The following is a 19,092-nucleotide window of genomic DNA, read 5'->3' as shown; positions in this document are numbered from 1 at the left end:
CTTTCAGTGGTTTTAGTTACCTGTGGTTAACCAGGGACAAAAATATTAAATAGACAATTCCAGAAACAACTCATAAATTTTAAATTGTTGTCATTCTGATTTGTGTGATGAAGGTTCATACTATCCCACTGCATCCTTTCTGGGACTCAAGTCTTCCCTTTGATCAGTGTATCCATGCTGTATATACTACCTGCCCATTACAGTAGTAAACTGACCCATCTGTTGTCAGATCTGCTGTCATGGCATCGCAGTACAGCACTTGTGTTCAAGTAACCCTTGTTTTACTTAATAGTGGCCCAAAGTGCAACAATAGTGATGCTGAAATTTTTTATAGTACAGTATTATAATTGTTCTGTTCTATTATTAGTTGTTAATATACTCCTGTGCCTAATTATAAACTAAATTTATCATATGTATCCTGATGTAGGAAAAAACATAGTATATGTAAGGTTAGGTACTATCTGTGGTCTCAGGCATCCACTGGGGGCCTTGGAATTCATGCCCTGGGAATAATGAGAGACTACTGAAGTTGAAATTACATAATTTAAATGTGCAAATGATGTACTTTCTCTGTAAAGAGAAAAGCCTGTAAAGCTAACACATTCAGACTTCTAAAATATCAAAAATGGATTGCTGAATGCTAATTGTTAGCTTTAGCTGTAACAGGTAGCAGAATATTAAATTTTACCTTTAGAATGCATCTGTAATGGAATATCTAGTTGTGTGAGAGCATATATATATTATATATGGTTATATTATATATATATATATTCAGAGTAACTGATTCTGATTCTGCATCAGGTAAATAGATTAGGGGCTGGTGAGAGATGCCATTTTCTTCACATTTCAGTAATGAGTGAATGGCATGGAGAAATGCAGGCTGTCCCGAGAGGCAGAGCCTGTCCTCAGCTCTGGGCTATGCAAGTCCTATAGGTTTTGAGCACCAGTGATACAAATTGTGCCAATCTGTTAGAGAAGACCCAGCTTCCCAGTGGTTTTGTGACTGACGCCTGCCTCTGCATCTCTTGTAATGAAATGGTTCTTGGACAGCTGGGTTATCAACAAAGAGCTGTGTGGGAAGTGCCCTGCCCAATTAATCAGACATCATTCTGACCAGATTTCTTTAGCACATTGCTTCACAGTAAACAGTAGAGTATTAATACATTAAAATAAAAGAGACAAAGGAGAGACACAGTATTTTTATATATACATGTCTTAAGGCATGTTTTTCCATTTCTGATACTTGAAAAATAACCATCTGGAAAAAATCATATTATAGACAAGGCATGTCATGACATTTACAGAAAATATTTTTGCAGTGAGGATCAGTGTTCTCTCATTGCCCTATCAACTGCCATATAATAAGATACCCATAAAGTATTCAATAAATAGAAGGTTCCTGCAATAAATCAATGGTACAGGAATAATATGTTTTAAGGGTTCACATTTTCCTTCATTTATCGTTTTTTTTCAAACAGACATTTTTGCATCACAAACCTCCTTTCACGTTTGTCTTTGTTTCCTTGCCTTTTCAGACACCCAGTCTCAGCAAATGACATTGAACTGCACCACTGCAGAGATCTCTGGCATAAATAAATGTATCAGAAGGTCAAGAGGTCAAGAGCATAAATGCGGCAAAGATTTCAAAGAAATCACCCACCAAATGATTTATAAATCATGGAAAACACTGCTCTGGCCATAAAAGAGAAATTAAATTTATACATCATGAGCTTCAGGATGCTTTGGGTTGTGGTGGTAACTGGGTTAGAAATGGAAGAGCTTATGTCATCCTATTGTTAGTTCGGAGCCTTGTTATAGTGGCATTTACCCCAGGACCTTAAATCAGGAGGACTGAGATTAAACTCCCCCTCCCTCTTGAGACTCCAGAAACATTTGTTTTACCTTTGACCTGGAATTCCCACTACACCAGGCTTAGCTCTGGAACAGAGTAGGAATCAGTTCACTGTTGGACATAATGATAATACTGTGAGTAAAGATGAACATTATCATGCCTCCCATTTGCTGGTGAAAGGCTGAAAGAGTTCTACCTTTGTCTATCAGAGAGCAACACCAAATTATAGCATCTGCCCTGGCCAGCCAAGGAAGCTGTGAAACTGCAGACTTCTGGAACATAACAGCCAGCCTCTTGTATAGGAAAGAATAAAAATGAGCCAGTCTCAGTGTTTTAAAGAAAAACCAATAATGCTTTATGTTATAATGATCTGTAAAGGGAATCTGTCCAAAACTTTTACAGTTTAAAAATAATCCTTTTTGCCATATGTGTGCCAAATATATATACATATAAATATATGTATATACATCATATTTAAAGACATGCTGTTTAGCCATTCTTCCCTTTTATACCCCACCCTCCATTTCTTGTCCTTCTATTTTTGAAAACAGTATCAGATTGGAAATGCAAAGCTTGATATTGTCTATTTATTTTAGCTCTACATGAACTCATAAAATGTATACAATGACCTACACATAACATTGAAGTAATTTTGTGGGGCGCTTGCTGAAAACCTACTCAGTTGACAACGTCACTTCCGAGTTAAACAGATGTGAAGCAGCAAATGACACCATGAACAGCCATCAAACTTTGGAATTGATTGTTTTCTTCATGACCTAGACAATAGAGACTGAAACTTGGGGCTAGTTTTAAAGTGTTCCTGGAAACAAATTTTGTTAATCTCAATGGGAACAATATGCTAGCTCCTAGCTTGAATACACATCTGTGGTAATGACAGAGAAAAACCATATACTGAGTCCAGATTCCTTGCTCTCATGATCCAAGGTAAAATTTCACTGGAGCTCACACCAGCTGTCCCTTCCCCTCTCTGTCCCTCCCTTTCTTTCTTAAGCTTCCTTATGCAGTTTTTAAATATTTTCAAGAACAAGATCTTTGGGGTCAGTAAAGTTTTGATTATGTATTTTGCTTTTTAAGTGTTGTAAGGTACTTTTTATTAAAGCATTTGGGAGGAGTAAATGTAAGCCAGATTCTTTTCATTAATTTTCCTTTTCTACTATTCTAAATGTAGGCATATGTCGAAGGAAATTTAATATACAGCTTGCTGATATGTTTATGCTTAAATCATCAAAATTGGATTTCTAGTCACCTTGCTTAATGATCAATATCTCCAATTCCCCTTTTTCTTTATAACTGGCAACTTGGGCCTGATGGGTGAGACCACAAATTCTGTGCTGTGTTTGGAATTCAGGTACCTACATATTGATTAGCAAAATTTCCTACATTAGAAGGATGGCTTTTCTTCTCTACCCTGGAATCATCCTGGTACCCCAGAAACCCATCTATTCTTGGAATCATTTCTTTCCCCAAATAAATTTTGTGTACCAAACTGAACAGGTTAACAGATGATACTTTCACATAAGCTATATTTGTTTTTTGGTGCCATATTCTTTTATTTTTCTTTAAAGAAATGCAAGTCTGATAAAAGTTCTTGAGCTTTTTGCAAAGATCTATATATGATACTGAAAATGTTTTCTGTAGTATTTTCCAAACATTAGCAAAGCAGTTGGCTTGAACTATGTCTTCATTATTCAATAAAGGAATGGGGGGGGGCGGAGGGAGAGAATACTAACTTACATCTGAGAAAAAATATAGAAAGTTTATGTTTGGGGAACCTGCTAAACATAGTAGTAGCCTCATGACTAGTTCATTTGCATATTTAAGAGAACTGTTAGGAACTTTGATGGTTTGTGCTGAGCCAAAGTAGATTCCCCTTTTCATCTCTTCCCAGGCAGTGGTCTCAGTGTTCTCAGATGCAGCAGCCTGCCTCTCCGTGCTCCGTGCTGACCGAAAGGCTGTCAGTTCTGTCAAGCCAAGGAGGAGGGAGGTTCTCTGCTGCTAGTAAAAGAAACTGCTGAGTTTGTTACATCTTAAAATTTTATTTGTTTTCCTGGGAGTGAACAATTCGTATTGCCATACTTGCATTGCCTTTTCTGGTCCATTGGCTCATATCTTATGGCTATTTTCACCTGTGATATTTTGCTTACACTGATAAAGTTATAATCTTGAACATTTGGAAGGATAGAGGGCTGAGGTCACCTGTGAACATTGGGTCCATGCATTATTAAATGGCTGCTTTAGAACATAGCACACACATGTGACAGGCAGAGTGACCAAGACTGGAAGTCCAAGTAGAGAACACATACTACAGTAGCTCAGTAGCAGTAGTCTGATTGGGAAAAAATATAGTCTCTCTCACTTGTTCTAGGATAAAATTTCTTTGATAATATTCTGACCTAAGAGATATCAGATAGAATTCTTTGAGGCTTGTTAAAACAATAGAGAAGCTTTTATATTTAGTGCATCATATACTGAAGACTGTGACTTAAGAGTTCTTGACATTCTATCTTTCCTTTTGTGTTTAAATAAATGCTCCCTCAATTGCCTTTTGTCCTCCTTACATTCTTATTTAATATGTAATGAAAGCAGTGAGGAGCATGGTTTCTGCAGTTAAGAGTTCAAATCTTGCTTCTGCCAACTACTGTGTGATCTTGTGTAAGCTACTTGATCTTTCTGAGCCCCAGTTGTCTTCTCTATAAATGGCAAAAAAATATTATTTGCCATTGAGTCATTGTGAGGTTTAAGAACATGGAAAGCTGAAGAGTTGGCATGGGGCTAACACTCAGTTAGCTGCTTCTACTTTTATTGTTGTTTAGCAAACTGTTTGCAGCATGCTTTTTTTCATAGTTTAAGGCAAACTGAGCCAGTGAGAGCTAGTTTGACTTCACACTGGTTAAGTGTGAATTAATAAAATTGTACTATTTCATTAAGGATCTGGGTCTCCCAAAAGCAAATTGCTAAGTTAAGTATTTTGTTATGTATTGTATTGGTTAGAGCTGGCATAAGCACGGATATTTTATGATGAAAAAAAATGGAAATGTGGAGTGAAAGTCTGACACTGAAGGAAGAACACTGGATTCTGAGTTGGATGGTGTGCTAACAAAAAAAGCATGACCTTGGGCAAATCATGTGTCCTCCCAGAATTGTGTCAGCCAAATGAGAATGGGAGCTGTAAGACCCACTCTGCACATTTCCCAGGGTTTTATGAGATCCAATTAGAAGAAGCATGGGCGCAAGAAAAATGTTCTGAGAAGATAAATGTGCTGCACAGGCAGGAGGTGATGCAGGTTGAATGACAGAGCAGGTTCCTGCCTATCAATCTTGCACTTTTGCTGGTTCCTGCACCAGCCAGGGACCATGAGCATGGCTGGATTGCACATTCTGGGCCACGCACATGGCCTGTTGATTTTGGTGCTGCCTGCTGTGCAAGAGGAGCAAGGGTACATTTTTATGTGCTAATTCCAGATAGGCAGATAGCTTTGCTTTCAAAATAAAGAGGCTTTCCTGAGTGCAGAGGGTTGAATGGATAGGGCCTACATTCTCCAAAATATCTTCTCAGTGTTTGAAGCCTTGTGCCCTTTGTTGTCTGAATGATACTGTAGTGATTTTTGTGGCAGCATATTCCTTAGTCAGAGTTACAGAGCTCAGCAGCCACCCTCCTAGAGCTCTGGCAAAGGCAGTTTCTGAAATGCCAGAATGGAGAGGAGTTAATGTACAATGTAAAAGAGCAAAAGCCCAGGGAGCCCATTTCCAAGCCAGGAGATTGTTTTCAACATGAATGAGAATATGCAAGACACAGATTAACAAGGAGGACCAGAAATCACATGTATGCCACCGCTCCAGATGCAGAAATCAGAGGAGGTGGCCTGGTCGGGATCCTAGTCCATCACTCTTTGGAGCTTGCTTAGCCTGGTGTGGGTGAGGAAGCTGGAAGCCTGGCACCAGCTGCTCTGGGCCCCCTCCCTGCCTTGGGTGGCAGAAGGGCCGCAGGCTGAACTGTGACGCCTGGGCCTGAGCTCCTCAACAGATGGCACTGTAAATCTGAACTACTCCATGGGAGAAAGACAAATGGGAATCAGCAGAGAAGGCTTGGAGCCTGGCATACGGAGTGGAATAAACAGAGGCCAGTGTCCTTCACCCAGCTCTTAAATATTGCACTTGGGAAGCCATCTCCCACTGGAACTCCCAGCAGTTGAATAGGTTCATCAACACAGTTGTGGGCCAAGGTAAACTGAGAACCAGTTACCCCTCTGGTTCCAGCCCACAGTTCCATGTGGGGATGTCTATCTTCCACTTATTTCACAACACCACTCCTACGGGTGACTCTCTGCCCTGATCCCCACCCTCAAACGCCACTCAGGTATGACAAGCTCTCTTTAGGCTGCACCCTTTATTTCTCAAACATTTACCAACTGCACACTACACACAAGGCACTATCCTTCATTTTTGCAGTGGTCATTTATTCCCCCTCTCTGTACTATGTTTGATACTGCAGAATAAGGCAACAAAGGTGCATATAATGGTGTCTTGTCCTTAAGTTCAAGGAGGGGATTTAGTGGTTCTGCCACCTGCCCGTCAACTGCAAGGACTAGAGTTCGATCCCTGGCACCAAAAAAAAAGTTCAAGGACAGATAATTAAGCAAGATTCTAAGTCCAAATGAAATGGTTAAGAGTGTCTTGTTGCAGAGTGAGAGAGACGCTCTGTATGTCGGACTGATAAAATTCAGAATCCAGTTATGTTATCAGTGGTTTAATGAGACTATGATTTTCCAAGGGAGGGGATTTCAGACTCCCTGGTTTGGGACTGATATGTGTAGTTGAAAAAAACACTTACAATGTTTTTGTTATATATATATATATATATATATATATATATATGATATATATATATATATATATATATATGATATATATATCAGATATATATGATATATATATCAGATATATGAGATAAATTTCGCCTCTTAACTCTCATGGCTTAGCTTAACCTGCCTCCTTGAGAGCTAGCACAGTTCTTGCCTCTGGATCGTTAATGTCTACTGTTTCAATTTCACTGAATGCTCTGCTCCTGCTTCTTATATGGGTGCCTCAGTGTAAGCTTTTCAGCAGCAGCATAAATACTATCTCTCCAGGGAAAGCAGTGTGGTACACGGTTGAGTATGGACCCTAGACTGGGCCTGCTGGGATCAGCATTTGAATCTGTTAAATTGCTATCTGTGTGACCCTGGGCAAATTCCTTAACCTCTTTCATAATCAGTTTCCTCATCTTATAGGTAGATTCTTTATATATGTGTGTGTGTATATATATATATATATATACACACACACACACACACACACACACAATCAGGCCACCTCCTCTGATTTCTGCATATGTGGTGGCATATGTGTGATTTCTGGTCCCCCTTGTTAATCTGTGTCTTGCATATTCATATATCTATACATATATATGTATATATATTTATATATCCATACATATATATGTATATATATGTATATATCCATATATGTATATATATATAAATTATATATATGTATATATACATATGTATATATATTTATATATCTCCTATTGGACTGTGAAGAGGGTGAAAAAAACATGTGAAATATTTATAACAGTGCTCAATAAATATTAGCTTTTGTTATTCTCTTTCATGCAGTAGTTGATTCATTCCTATGATTCTCTGTTTTGTTCTCAGTTCCTACTGTAGCATTTGCCACTCTAGGTCATCATATATTTATTTGCTTGTTAATTATTTGTCCCCCTCCAAGAGTGTAAGATCCATAAAGGCAAAAAATATAACTCTTTTATAAACCAAAATATTCTCAACATCTCATATGGTACTTGGCTATAGTAGATACTCAGTAAATATTTACTGGAGAAATAGGGAAGGGTGGAGGGAGTGAAGGGAGGGCAGGGGAATGGGGAAAAAATAAGAACCAAGATACATCATGTAAAGGTACAAGATCCCAATGATGAATGTAACTGTATTGTATACCTAAAATGTACCAATAAACTTATAAAAAAATATTTACTGGAGAAGTGGATGAGCAAATAAATGAATCAAAGCTCCACTAAAATATCCTTGGCTAGAAGGTGTATACAGAAGATATAATGAGAGTGTTGTAATGGATACAAATTTTTTTAAGAAGTTGGAAGTTGATTTTAAAGTATATGGCTTAGAAATCATTCCATCTTGATTTTCTAACAATGATAAGTTTTGGGTGCCACAGATTTTAACATGTTGAAATGGGTTTCTGGAGATATTCCACTGGGATGATTGTGAAACACAGTGTGTCCCCAAAGGGAAAAGGATGTCTGTAGGAAGGTGGGAAGGTTTCATTGAATCTTCCTAATGAAAATCAATAGCCTAAAAATTAAATTAAGTTGATGCAACTTACGATTCAATCCAACTTGCTCATTAGCAAAAGCACCCAATCCACTGCAGGGATCCCTGTTGCTAAGTTGCCTCAAGAAACAAACTGATTAATGGATTTTCTTTTTCCTAAAGGCCTTTCAAGTAAGCAGGTCAAGTACCTACAATTTCATTAGGGCCCCTTTAGTCAGTGATAGCTGTGCAGTTTGGTTCCAAACACTGTGTAGATTGGCTTACACCCCACAAAATCAATTGTTTGGGGGATTTGGGAAGCTGGTACATTTGTCGTTAACTATCCTTAAGGAATTTGGGGTCAGGGAGGGGAGCAGGATGTTCTGCCATGAAGCAAACACTTGCATGTTTATTTATTTAGGGAAGTAAAGTTCTGCAGCCAACACACTCCACCTCTCATCACCTTCCCTCAAAGCCCCGGTCGGTGTGCATTAAAATTGTGGACATCAGTAGTTTTATGATGACAACAACTTCAGTGGAATATTAGGGACCAGCAAAACATAGTCATACACTGATTGGAAGTTTGGAAATCACAAAGGAATTGATGGTGAAACCTAGAGGCTGAAATATAAAAAACTTTTATTTTTGATAACTGTCTTACTTCTCTTTTTAATGTAGCCAAGTCTTGAACTGTTTGCTTAATCTACTTAGAGTACATAAGAGCATAACTTTAAGGTGTTATAGCGTGTGTGTGTGTGTGTGTGTGTGTGTGTGTTTGTAGTTAAGGTCCATGTTGCAGACCAATATGGTAAGTACATACAGGACCTGAAAATTAAGGGACACGGAAGAAACCTAAGGCCCTACAAAAGAAAAATACTCCCAAAGTTGGTTGATGCCAAGATTCAGATGAATTTAATTTTAAAAGATAAGCCAATATCAGAAACAGTTTCAGGAATTAGAATTTTCCTCTAAATTTTTAAGTATATAGTTGAAAATAAATAAATGGCAAACTGGAATTTTGATCAAAGGAACTCAAGAAAGAGCTACCAAGGTAACTTTCTTTAAAGAATAGGTAGTATCAAGTACATTTGTTTCTGTAAAATTTTTAAATTGACATATGTTTGTACATATTTATGGAATACAGTGTGATAATTCAATTCCTGTGTAATAAGGAAGTAAGAGTAAGTGGCAGTTCCATCTCTTTATCACTTTTTAATATTTGGTGCCTCTGAAACCCTCTATTCTAGATCTTTATGAAATATGTAATGGGATTTGGGCTGGGGATTTGGCTCAGTGTTGCTGTGCTTGACTCGCAACTGCAAGGTCCTGAGTTTGATTCCAGGTACCAAAAAAAAAAAGAAAAAGAAAAAAGGAAACAAATGTAATAGATTGTTGTAAATCATAGTCACCCTCCTGCTTTGGTACCCATGGTCTAGCCTTCCTTTCTCCCCACTTTCTGCTATCCTTTGTAGCCTCCAGTGACTGCTATTCTAACCCTTTTCCCTTCTGGTCTATAGGAGGACAACAAGTGCATTTTTAGCTGGAATAGATTTTGTCAGTCCCATTTTAAAAAACTCTTTAAAAAACTTTAAACATGATTCATAGTTTTAGATCAACAGAAAATGAGCAAATTTTCCCATATATACCACACTTTGTTTCTCATATTATAAGCATTACTGTGGTACATTTGTCACAAGTAACTAACCTATATTAACACAAAGTGCTCTCATTGTGCACATTAGAAAACCCAGTTCCAGAAGGGTTAAGTGATTTGCTTGAGATAATGACAAAGGGAAACCAGAACCCAGTTTCCTCAACTGCCAGCCAAAGTCTCTTTCTAGTAAACTGTATGTTTTATCTTGTGATTTCACACTTTTCTCATCTGTTACTGATGAGCCCTTTGAAACAAATCTGGTTCAGAAATTCAAGGTGTGAAAAGTCAAAAGCAGAGCTGTTCTGGGTGAAGTACAACCCTCCTTCTCACAACTTCTCCCTCGGGGGCACCTGCGACATCTTCAAGTAAATCCTAGGGCTCATAGGAGGACATTTTGGCAGCCTCTCCACAGTTTGACTGCAAAACTTGTAACATAACCATCCTGCACCATCTGCCTGGGGATGCTTGGGTTGGGGCTGTAATTGGCTAAATCAGGAGCCAGCATGAGGAGGAAGATACATCAGAACACAGTTCATTGGTGAATGGGCTGCTCTATAAAAGCACTTTCTTAACTCTTGGAGATTAGATGGATTAAAGAAAGAGAGTCAAATGAGCATTGTTTAGTTCACAAAATTCTAGTTGCATCATTAGCATTGTATGTTTAGGAATGAAGGGAGACTGGTCCTCTAGAATGTGTCTATGTTTCTGCCTTTGCTTTCTTATTTTTAAGACAAAAGATATTTCTTCTCTTTCTTGAATTTTTCCTATATCAAATTTGGCCCTGCCTTAGTCCACTCTGTACTGCTGTAACAGAATAAGTGACACTGAGTAAAAAAAAGGACATTTGCTTAGCACACAATTTTGGAAGCTGGCTGAAAGGCCAAGATCAGGTAGGTGCATCTGTTTGGGATCTGATGAGAGCTCTCTTGGCTGCATCACAGCATGGCAGAGACTCAGAAAAGAAAATGGCAGAATGCAGAAGAAAAGTCACATGGTGAAAGAGGAAGCAAGAGACCAGGAAGATGCTAAATTTGCTCTTTTATGATACTGCACTCTCATGAAATCCAACCTAGTCCTGTGAGAGCTATATTAATCCCTTCCAAAGGTGGAGCTTCATTACCTAATCAACTTCCATTAGGTCCTACCTTCTAAAGGTCCGCCAACTCTTATCTTACATTTGGAGACCAAGTTTGCAGCACATAAACCTTTGGACACATGCTCAAATCATACCCAAAAGCAGGATTAGAGGATAAAGATCAATTAAAAGGCAAGGAGTAAATGAAGAAGAGGTAGTATGACATAGAGACTAAAATGACAACTTAGAATCATGAAAATCTGGCCTTATTGTGTAAGATTTCCCTATACAAACTTTGATCTTCAGGTAATTACTCAATCTCCTCATGCTTAGTTTCCTCTTTTGTAAAATAAAAATCATAACTGTGATAGCTGATCTAATGTGTTGCTGTGAGAATTTACTGAGATAATGCATTTAGTTTCACACAGGACCTGGGACATTGTTAGGACCGGATAAACATTGGTAATTATTATTCTATTCCTGTCACAACTGTTTGTATTATTATCAAGAAGGGAATTGATGCATGAAGATGAATAAGCAAACTTTCAGAGGGGAAACTTATCAGTCTTCCATTTTTAGTGGTTTTTTTCTAGAATGATTACCTTTAACAAAGTACTTCCTATTTTCTTTGTATCTTTTTGATGACTAATAATAAAGTCTCTCATTCATACAGCATGGTTAATCTGCCAGAAAAATGAATGGATAATTATATTTTATAGCTTTTTAAAAGAGAAATATTTGACTTTTTGCAATTTTCTTTAATCCATCATTTGTTCCAAAAGTATTGAATGCCTACTATATAGCAGCATTGTTCTAAGTATTTGGAAGACACACAAAAAAGATCCATGTCCTAAGGCTTAGCTAAACCTAAGATAATGTAATAGTAAATTACTTTGTATATTAGAAGATTATATAAATGCTAAGTAAAAGAAAAGAAATATGGCATGGAAAGGAGAGTTGGGAGGATAGAGGCCAGATTTTGTTTTACTTTGTTTTTATTCACCAAATGTGACTCTCCTGAGAATTTTGAGCTTCTTATGGATGGCTTAGTGTCTGGGGCATGATAATTAGATGTGGAAAAAGATGGTCTTTCAGCTACTGGGTTCTGTTCTTTGTTCCATTCTTTTCCAGTTAAAGTGAGTCAGCTTTCCCTGTCTCAGCCACCTAACCAGACCTGCTAGTCTGTTCTCACGTACAGCTTAATTCCTGCCTGCTAAAGGGGCCTTGCTGCCAATCCCAGCAGATCCATTCTTTTTGACAGGTCAGAGCTGGGCCCACCTAATTACCCCCACCCATAACCCAGCCAGAGGCAGATGAAAAGTGACATTCCAGAACGTGAGCAATTCCTCTCCTCCTTGTGGTTTTCTAGGATTAGGGGCAAATGAAGGAGCTTCATCTGGATGTGACATGGAGGCCCCTGGGTTTTCTCACCCCTGCTTGTAGAAGTTCCAGCTCACATTCCCAGGTGAGCTGCCAGAACACTCAAGCACAAGGTAGCATTATCATTAATCTCTCAACCAGGGCTCCTATTAATGTGTCACTGAAACAACCTATTTTCTTATACTAGTTCCCACCCCTTTGATATACTGGACATGTGTCAAAAAAAATCCAAGACCATCCACATCTTATCCTACATTAGGAGGAGTCATGTAGAAATGTCCCTTCATTACCAGGACAGTCATGTCAAAAAGAATTGACTTATTGTCAACGTTTCTAACCTAACAATGTTAATGGAGCCTTTAGACATCCTTTCTCCTCATTTGTTTCTTAGATGCCTATCAACGAGACAGTTGCAAGAGAGTTTCCGAGCTCTGGGGAGCCCTGTGTATGTGTATTAAATGACAGCACTCTAGGCTGCTTATTATAAAGGGATGCAGGGCTAAGTTGGAGGATTGAGATGGTGAGGAGAACGCATGCTTCTGGCATGATGCCAGGGTGGTGATCGACTCCGAGCAAGACTTCAGGCTCTAAAGATAGCTATTGTTTCTCTGTCTGTGGCTCTTTCCTCCAAAATTTTCCGGTACTGCATAACAAATATATTTACTGCATGAAGGCAGCCTTTGAGACAGTTCCCAGCAGAGTGTAAAATACTTCTCTCCCTTGTTTCTGACATATAACTCACTTCCCACCCCTCCATCTCCTGAGGCAGAGGAGAATATAGGGGAAGAAATCCTTGGCTGGAGAATTTTCTGGAGCCTTTAGAAAACACCTGATGCTGAGTAGGAAGATTTTCCAGTCAGGGTTGATCCTGGAGGAATCAGCTCCCTGCCAATATGCCATTGGCCATTCAGTGCTGATCAGCTGTAATGAGGTGACAGGCTGGTATCAGTGAATAAAGCAATAAGCTGTTTTCACTGTAGAACTTACACTATGAATGCCTTCCATGAGTGCCTTATACTAACAGCATAAAACTATTGGAATTTTCTAGGAAATGCCTGTGGGCTCTACAGTAAATCTCTTTCCTGTATGGATCATTCATCCTTTGTTCTTTGAAAGTACACTCAATGTGCTCCTTCAGTCTGTGGTCCTAATTGACCTCACTCATAGACAATTGAACTCAGTCCTGTCACCATATTCAGGAAAATATAACTCAACTGTGTACATAGCCTTCTCTGGGTATCTGGAAATTGGTGGGGGGGATGCTCAGAACCCACATACCAATCCTAGGGGGCAGATAGAGAAAGGGCTCCCTCTGGAAGCTGATAGGGTCCAAGTTTTCCTCTCTCCAATCCCTGGCAGCTAGTGAGTGGGCTCATGATCTAGACTCAGACAACTGAATGTTTTCTCCTGGGCCTTTGTGTCGTGAGCCAGGACATAAATGTGGAAGGTATTTTCATGGTGGTAGCATCTTATGTTAGTGGCTAGATTTTTGGTGATGCTGTTGATATCAAGCAGTGGCTCTGTTCTCACATGGGTGTTCTTTAGCTTGTAGCTGGGAGTCCCTCCATTTGTGCTTCTTTTCCATCTTTTGATATTTTAAGTCATTAATAACCTTCCTAAAAATGCCTGTCTTTGTCATGTTTTCTGTCACTAAGATACAGTACTCGACACACACAACTTAAAGGAGGTGTTCATTTTGGCTCAGTTATAGTGCGTGGTTGGCTGGCTCCAAGGCATGACAGCCTTGGAGAAGGAGCATAGCAGAGGAGAAGCTGCTCATGTGATGGCAGTGGGGAACCAGAGAGTGAGGGGAGGAGATGTGGAGGCAGACATACCCTTCCAGCCCATGCCCCCAGGGACCCACCTTTCTGACCAGACTCCACCTCACAGCAGGTCAGCTGTACTACCCCCATAATCCAAAAGCTTTCCAAACACTTGAGGATTTGGGGCCATTGTAGATTTAAACCATAGCAATCCCTTTCTGTTTACATTAGCCAGAGCTAACTGCTGACCACTGGAGATGTTCTATTTTTTTTTTTTTAGTTCTATTCAGCACCGACCCTGTTGATGCCAAATACCACTTTCTATATTTTATAAAGGAAGAAACTGAGAATCAGCAGTTTTTGTGATTTGCTTGCATTTTTGCTAATGAGTGGCAGGACTGAGACTTGAAATAATTCTGTGAGATCTGTGGGGCAGGGTCCATGACTTAGTGTACTATGTCCAGGACATGGCAGAAATCCTTGTAGGAAACAGTCTCCTGAAAAATAATGGTCATTTCTGTAGCAGAAATGCCTTAATGTCCTGTAGGACACAGCCTCTCACTCATCAAATGAAGATAATCGTATACCCTTAAGCTGATGATGGGATTTAAATATTTTTCAGAATCTAAGCTCAAAGCTAGAGCCCCATCACAACTAGACCCACATCTCTCTTTCTGTCCAGATCAATCTCCTCAATTGGTGTTCTTAAAGGGGAGCATAGCACGGAAGGCATTGTGGGAAACACAGAAACTGAAAGGGGAGAATGTCAATGTCTTTCGCTTAATCTTCAGATAACATGCAAAGAATGATTACTCTGTGCCACTGCTATTCTGGGCACTAGGCATCAATCACATTTCATCCTGATAATGGTTACTGATACAATACAGGTGATATTATTTCTCTCAGTTTACAGATGAGGACCCTGAGACAACCCAGGTCCACAGCTAGTAAGCCATAGCACCAAGTCTACCTGACAGGTGGCCCAAGCTTTCAACCCATGTCTTGTTCCAGTGGGGCTTGACATTTAGATCTGAGGGTTATTGAAGATGGTTGGCTGGCTTTGTGAACATTTCATTTAAAAAAAAAAGAATTGTTTATGCAATTCTAACATTGTGGTCTTGAAAGAGGTATCCCCTCCTATTTTTATTTTTGTGGGAAAAAGTTGATATTTGGAAGACTTGGCAAGGGGAGTGTTAATGTGCTAACATCAAATGAATTCCATGGATTTTCTACTCATTAAAGCCCATTTCCCCACACATAACTCACCTCAGCTTGGTTATACTACTCCAGGGCATGCTAGTAAAAGGAGAAAAAACAGGGAAGCCAGCCAGAAAGAGGTGTTTTTGGCTGCAAAACTCAACTTACACCTACCAACAAAGTAAAACAGAAAGAGTTTGCCAAACAGTAAATATCAAGTTCATTGGCTAAGCCCCAGAAGAAAATTTATTAAGAAATTTGTGATACTTTTTTGAGTCTCTGGTCACCTGACCCTACTTGGGTGTGAATTTTGGGAACTGCAATTCAGCAATTGAAACGTGAATTAAAGTTGAAATTCTGATTATTTCATAGTGTGGCTAAAGTATTGGGGATGGAAAAATGTAAGTCTCTTTTGGCTTAGAAAATGAAATGTAGATTTATTTGTTCATTTGTTGATTAATTTACTAAGCATCTACTACTTACCAGGTAATCTTTTGGGGCTGGGAATAGAGAAGTCCTCTGTACGTGAAATATCCTTCTGTTATAGAGCTTAACTTCTAGCAAAGGAAGTTCAAAAAGAAGAAAATAAGTAACTGAATAATCTCAGAAAGGGATGGATGAATTAAAGAAAATAAATCAGATGCTACAGTGGACTGAGGATGACAGACTGGGCGGGATAATTGAGAGTGGATGGTTTAGACAGAAGTCTTCTTTGTGGCTGAATGGGAAGGAAAAGCAAAACATCCAAAGGGCAGTTGAGAGCACAACATGGACAGGAGGGTCAGCAAGTAAGAGGCTCCTCGGTAAGGGGAATTGTGTGTAGGAGAACCAAAAAGACCCTTGAACCAGAGTGCAGAGAAGGCTCGAGAAGGGAGAGTGAGAAGAGTGAGGTCTGATCACAGCAGAACCAGACCCTGTAGGGCTTTAGGTCATGGTCTGTTGCAGAAAGGAATGAGAGGGATACAAGGGTTTTGAAGCTTCCTTGTGCAGTCCCAGTAGAGGGTGGTTTGGAAATGCCTAGGAGTAGAGGGTGGGAGAAAGGACAGAACATTGTAGTCAGACCTCAGTGCTGTCAGTGCTGCTGAGCAGCAGTGTGCATCCTAAAATTCAGATTCAGAGTGTTTTTCAACTCTGGATACTCATGCAAACCACGTTTGAAACTTCTTTGACGTATAACGGTGAATCCCTGGATATTCTGACTCACTAGGTCTGGGGAAGTCATCTGTCTTTTAAGAAACAAGTTACAGGAGATTCTGAGATGCTGAGGAGCTGAGATTCTTCAAAAGTGTTTTGACGTTTAGTATGTTTAAATTGTCCTGTAATATGATCCCATAACCAGTGAATGGGAGTCAAAGTCCAGTTCTCTATGCAGGTCCATGGGTCTTTCTCTTACCCCACCACATTTCCCTGCTAGTAGACAGCAATTCGGTTACTATCATTAAAAATGCAAACATAGAAGAGTGTTTATTACCAACAAGTAGCAAACAGAATGGAGATGTAGAGACAAAGTGGGAGCCCATGGCTGGAGGGCAGAATATCTTGGTACCTTACACGGCGTCATTTAAGGTGGCATGAAATCTGGAGGGTAGTGAGGACTGTCATATCTGAGGGGAATGTGTTGGGGACAGTTGGGAGAGGTGGTGGTGGAGATGACTAGGTATGGGGACAGAAGTATGGGTTCAGGAGCAAGTACTCCAGTGGGCATCAACTGTGTTTTGGCTGCTTAGCATTCATTGCAAAATTTTTTGAGTGAGGAGGAGGTGTCAGTTTCTCCTACCAAGTTGATTTTGAGTTGCCTAGGCCCTGTTCATTTTAAGTCTGGCTTTGCAGCCTTCCTTTGATTCTGGGATGATTCCACATTTTCACACAAATTTCCTTTTTGCTGTTAAGTGTCCCAAACCAGTTTTCATTGCTTTCAACAAATCAATCCTATAGTTATTGGATATTGTAACCATTTAAAGAAGGACAAAGTGTGCAATTCTCTAAGTTGGCAAGCTGGCTAAATTCGCGTCCTTCCCAACACTCCCCCAACACCCAGTCTCTTTCCATGTCTTTCTGTGAAAACCATCACCAATTTCTTTCCCCAGTGCTTGCTTTCGTTTATTTATAATGACATGAATGTCATGAAGGAGAGACATTGGATATTTGAGAAGGAGCATTCTTTCCATCTACTCTTCATTTAGCAGCCAGAGAAGTCTTTCCAAAATGAGTATCTGAGTATAGCATTCCTGTACTTAAAACTCAGTGGCTTCCTATTGTTCACTGGATAGCAGTGAACCCTTTAAAGTACTACACTTCACAGGACTCAGTCTCATCTTACCCTACCTTTGATATTTATTCTCCAAACACACATACATTTTTGCAGCTCAAAAAATCAAGTACATACCGCACACCAGCACCACCAGAAATTTGTATATTCTTTTTTTTTCTTCACTCAAAAGATACTTTTCCATTTTGCCTAGATAATGCTTTCTTTGCATTTCAGAAGTCCATCATTTCCCCACATCAGCCTTGTCTGATTCTGATTAGGTTAAATCCCAGCTCTCTCTAGTTAGTCTATAAACTTTAGGAAAGTAAGTCTCTTGTTCATCATCATATTCCAAGCCCACAGCATAGTGCTTGGTGCATAATGATTAAAAAAAAGAATAGTAGTGGCTGTCATTATACTACATACTTTCTACTAAGCCATTTATGTACACTTGTATTCATTTCTTTTGTCTTCACAACAGTCTTAGAGATAGATTCCACATTTATTCTCAGTTAAATCTGGGGAAACCGAGATACAGAGAGATTATGTGACTCCATGAAGATTATGTAGCTAATAAGCATGGGGCAAGTATGAAAACCTAGGCAGTTTGTTTCCGGAGACATCATTTTTAGTAACAGTGGTATCTTCCTCTTATACATAGTAGGTGCTCAATGAGTATTTATTGTATAAACGAATGAATTAAGGTATGAATCAACCAACATATGTCTCCAGAAATCTATTCTAGATTTCTGGAGGCCAGGTCTTAACTCTGACCAACAAATTTGTAATTTCATACTCAAAAACTTTCATTTTTCCTGTGGAAACCAGGAGAGCTGAGACAATTAGATGTTAGGCACCAACACTCTGTGACTCCAAGCTGGTATGACTTAAAAGACCATATTTGGATTCAGCTCTTGAGTTTTGAAACTTGAAAACAAAAAATGGAGGTCTTATTCCCTAGATTATGAGGTAATTCATGATGGCCCCTGAGAGACAAAACAGTAAAAGGAGGAACACCTGAATGGAACTTACATCAGGGTTCCAGACCAAGCAGACAGGAAGTTGTAGGCCTCTCTCTGCCTGTCTTTTTAAGTATCACATGAGGTGGGATTAGGGGATAATTATCCACAATCACTTCCTTTTGAGATTATGTTCATTATTAGCAGTTGTGAGTACCTCCTGGAGAAACCACAGAGTTAATTTTTCCCCTTACCAAATGTAGTTATACAAAAGTCTCATTGCATTAATACTTTCGAAATTGTGCTGTAACTGAAGCTACAGAAAACTGCTCACCAGGGATCCTGAGCCTAGCAGACTAGTCTCTCTAAGCCTGCATGAAAAATGCAGACATGGCCCTCTGTTGCTAGTTAAGCTTGCTGGGACTTAATGCATGCCTCCTACAGCATTTTAGACCCAAGGCCCAGGCCCAGACCCCTACCTCTACCCTCAAATCTGCCACTAGGTCCCTCTGTGCCTCCTAAACACTTGGCTGTTGCACTTGGGACATTTTATTGAGGCAGCTTTAGTGGAAGGATCCAATTACAGGGTATGGCAAGTTAGATTCAGTGCCCGGGTT

General features: G+C 39.4%; 1 protein-coding gene across 4 annotated transcripts in view; it reads left to right on the top strand.

Moving 5' to 3' along the window:
* LOC101699615 (spermatogenesis-associated protein 31A6-like) overlaps positions 1–19,092 on the top strand; it is a 791,892-nt gene that overhangs the window by 411,450 nt on the left and 361,350 nt on the right. The window contains exon 5 of one of the 4 annotated variants that reach the window (XR_015444824.1): positions 1,536–6,671. The exons of the other annotated variants lie outside the window; for them this stretch is intronic. The gene's annotated coding sequence lies outside the window, so the exon portion shown is untranslated. Of the gene's footprint in view, positions 1–1,535; positions 6,672–19,092 lie in introns of those variants that run through there. 4 annotated transcript variants of the gene reach the window in all.

Source organism: Heterocephalus glaber, unplaced genomic scaffold (assembly GCF_053883595.1).
Source record: "Heterocephalus glaber isolate CG9 unplaced genomic scaffold, H.glaber_assembly_v1.0 deba00001606, whole genome shotgun sequence".
Taxonomy (NCBI): domain Eukaryota; kingdom Metazoa; phylum Chordata; class Mammalia; order Rodentia; family Bathyergidae; genus Heterocephalus; species Heterocephalus glaber.
The sequence above is the reverse complement of the archived record's forward strand: the minus strand, read 5'-3'. Positions and strand labels throughout refer to the sequence as shown.